At 39.9% G+C, this 4,007-nt stretch overlaps 1 long non-coding RNA gene across 1 annotated transcript; it reads right to left on the bottom strand.

Annotated features, from left to right (window-relative positions):
• Positions 1 to 697: 697 nt before the first annotated feature.
• On the bottom strand, positions 698 to 2,689 carry LOC142149985 (uncharacterized). Its single transcript, XR_012690952.1, has 2 exons — positions 2,632 to 2,689; positions 698 to 980 (listed from the first exon to the last, which is right to left on the bottom strand). It is a non-coding gene; the product is annotated as an uncharacterized LOC142149985 (long non-coding RNA).
• Positions 2,690 to 4,007: the final 1,318 nt, after the last annotated feature.

Below are 4,007 nucleotides of genomic sequence, written 5' to 3'. Positions count from 1 at the left end.
GGCAATATGGAATATATATATATATATATATATATATATATATATATATATATTTGTTTGTTTATTTATTTATTTACTTATTCAATGTACTACCACACATTTTGAGTGATACACTTACCCCCTTTTCTATAACCATGTAGGTGTATCACAAGAGCTGGGGGCTGACTGCGTCAATACATCATCGCACAGACAAAATTAACTCATTAGTACAAACTTACATTCTATCAGAATTTTTTTTTTACAGCAATTTATAACTAGATTTATTTCCAAGGAAGACACGCGCCAATACTAGCACTAATCCCCAGCAGTGGCCATAGCCACATTAATTGCGATACCCACACCTAATCACTAAACATTTATACCCACTTTGAATTTTCCATTACTCACCTCACATCCTTAAATAAATACACATATGCATATATAGTATATACATTGTTTCCTTTAACTCATCAGTCCACTTTTGCACCTAATTCAATTTTGTCTCTGTACCGCTGACAAAGGGGCCAGAAAGCTTTTAGTATTTGGACTACATCCCTTGTCTCCTATTTACTTTCATTACCTGAGGGTTGATTCTATTACTTGTACTACTGCACTCTGCTCATTCACTAAACACACAAACTATAGCAATTCAGTTGTATTTTCAGTTGCTTCCAAATTAAACTCTCTTCTGGGCAGAATAAAATGCTGGTCACTAGTATAATATCACACACACTATTCAATTTATTTGAATGATTGAAACACTGAGCTTTTTAATAATAGCCCATTTGACTAGTCAGTATTTTTTGGTCTTATATATATTGCATATTTATTTTATTAGCTTTTTCTCATAGGAGCTACTTGGCTTGCAAATTGTTTCATGAATTTACTGTAACACTGCACAAGTCATGAATGTTGTTTATTGTAGTTGTCAGTTTATGAAACTTCTTGGATACTGGAGATTCCAATGATTCAGCACTTTATTTCCATGTTGTGCTTTGAAACTGGGAACATAGAATTTAATGTCAGAAAAAAAAAAAACCTTCACTATTTATGCCTCCACTCCATTTATATGTAAGAAAACGTGAGTCATTTACAGTGCAAATAAATTGATTAATTTCTCCTTCATGATATACTACTTAATGCAGAATAGTAAGGGTCATTGAGGCATTTTTATTGTTTAAATGTATTAACTTGTTTGCACATATATTGTAAGTAAATGTGCTCAAGACTGAGCAAAAACACTAAAAGTAGTCTGCTAAATAATATGGATGTATAAAAAAAATCATTCAATTTAAAATGGCCAAAACCCCAACAAAAGTTGGAATGCCTTCAAATATATACAATCTACAACTTTACCAGCTCATTATAAAATTCCATCCCGCAAGTTGCAACTTCTCTTTTTTTGAATATATTTGCACAATTTAGTGTAATCCAAATGAAAATTGCACATTGCAATGTAGAATAGTTGGGCTATGCAAATGTATTTTTTTCACATTGTAAATGACTCTATTATTATTGTAGAACATACATTTGTATTTTTAAATTAGATTTTACTGAAAAATAAGCAATACAGACACAATGCCTCCTCTCACACACACACTAATGCAATCAAAAATTTGATTAAGGCAAGCAAATATATTTAGACTGACCATGGGCAATTGAAATGATTATGGATGCACAACAATTCAATTAAGGTGCCTTTATGAAAGGCTTGTACTGTATATACAGCAAGATAGTGTTATAGCACTCTGGTGCATATACTGTAGTTTAAAGGGTTTGTACACTATCTGTTCTGTAAGTGCCAATCCCTGCTTTTGACTAATATCAATGTCAGCTTCAAACAAAATTTCCCCTTTTTCAAAGCTCAATTGCTGATCCCCATTAAGAATTGCAATCACTACCGTTTTTGTACATTATTCTGTGGGGTTGGGTACTAAATTTCGGCTTCTTAAAAAACGACAGTACTTACCACGACTCAGGGCCGAACTAGGACTAAAAGTCAGCCCTGGCATTTAAAGCACACAGGCCCACCTCTGTTGATTAGCAGGAAAAAAATTGCATGCCGCAGTGCAGTGGCGGTGCCGCCAAGGGCGTAGCTACATTATGTTGGGGGCGTGGTCAAAATGGTGCGTTGATACATACATTATAATAAAACATTACATTTATCAGACCCTCCCCATCCACATTACGCCACCCCCCAGATACATTATGACACCCCCAGCTCACTGTACTTATCTATGCTTCTGATGCTGCTGATATTCCTGTAGAGTGAGCAGGGAAGGTCTTAGTCTCACGAGATTAATAAATCTCGTGAGACTTAGAGCTCCTCGGCTTGCTCTGCAGGCTGTGCCCTGTCCGAGACGGAGCACAGATCCTCCTGCTGACCAACTGGTTTAAGGCTCGGGGGGCCCGGGCACTTAAGTCAGGGGGGCTCCTATAATGTAATTTGGCTATTAGACAAATTTTTGACAAATACAAAGGCAATACTGTGTGCACTACTGTTAGGTGCATGCAGTTCTGCCTTAACAAGCAGTACAATGTGAAGCAGGACATATCTCCCAACTGTCCTTGTAGTCAGACCAAATCCTGACTAAGTGGGACAGTCACCCACCAAATTCAGAACAGTTGGCAGACTGTCCTGGTCTCTCCTACCTGTCTTGTCATGGTCACCACTTGTGGCTGCTGGTGTCTTTAGATCAGTTGCTGCTTGTCTGGATCCTGGAATGTTGGATGCCCTATTTGGAGAAAAAAATGAGCAGTTGAAATTTAGCCCTGGTGTTAAATCAATATAGCATTAAATACATCTATTTCCCTCCAACTAGCCCCGACATTAAATAGTATTCCCATTTAATAAATAAAACTATTTCCCTCTCTCCAAAGCACCCCAGCATTAAATTAAAAATGCAATCACCCCATCTGAAATTGATAGGCCCCACTATTAAATTGCCCCCATCACCCCACTAATAGAATAGCACCCAATAATTAGCCCCCACCTGCAATTCCCTATTAGATTAACAGCCTACCTCCCATATTATATTAAGAGCTACCCATTGTCACACAAATAGCTCCACTGTCACACAAATAGCTCCCCTGTCACACAAATAGCTCCACTGTCACACAAATAGCTCCACAGTCACACAAATAGCTCCCCTGTCACACATATAGATCCCCTGTGTCACACAAACTAACACCCCCTCTCTTACCTTGTGCCCTCCGCCGCGCGCTGTGTAGTCTCTCCTAACACATGGTGCTCGTCCCATGTGACATCTCCAGAGCCATTCATAGAAGAGAGGGGAGGAGGGGAGGCGCGGCCACACCAGGAAGTAAGTGTAGTGCCGACCCCACCGCTCAGCACACAGACTGTCATGCTGAATTCTGGCATGACAGTCTGTGTGCTGAGCGATGGGGCCGGCCAGCTAGTAACCGGCCCATCTAGCCATCGGCCCTTCTGGCATTTGCCAGAAGTGCCAGATGGCCAGTCCGGCCCTGCCACGACTCGAGGATCCCGAAACACTGGTGGCAGACATGCACAAATTCACGACTGTTTGAAAAACTGAAGTGCAACCATTTAGACGCATAAAGATCCCGGCTCCCAGAATGACTTCAATTTCCACTGTGGCAGTGTGATAGAGGCTGTTAAAGGGGCGATGCAAGGACATGCTGTACAATGCTCTTTACAAAGTCATGGACATCGTACAACACGTGCGTCTTTGCATAGCCCCTTTAACAGCCGCAATCAAAACTGTCGCTGTGGAAACTGACGTCATTCTGGGAGCTGGGATCTTCCATGCCTGCCAACAGAGTTTCGGGATCCTCAAGTCGTGGTAAGTACTGTCGTTTTTCATTAAGCCGTGATTATGAGTACCACTGATTGTGTGTTCATTGTATAAAATGATTGGGCTAGATTTAACAAATTAAATTTAACACATTAGTTTAACATACATGTGAATTTTCTCCTGCACTGTGACCAACACTGAATTTTGTTCTTGCACTACAGCATGTTCCAAATCTCTGCCGCTCTGATGATT

Source organism: Mixophyes fleayi, chromosome 4 (assembly GCF_038048845.1).
Source record: "Mixophyes fleayi isolate aMixFle1 chromosome 4, aMixFle1.hap1, whole genome shotgun sequence".
Lineage (NCBI taxonomy): Eukaryota > Metazoa > Chordata > Amphibia > Anura > Limnodynastidae > Mixophyes > Mixophyes fleayi.
The sequence above is the reverse complement of the archived record's forward strand: the minus strand, read 5'-3'. Positions and strand labels throughout refer to the sequence as shown.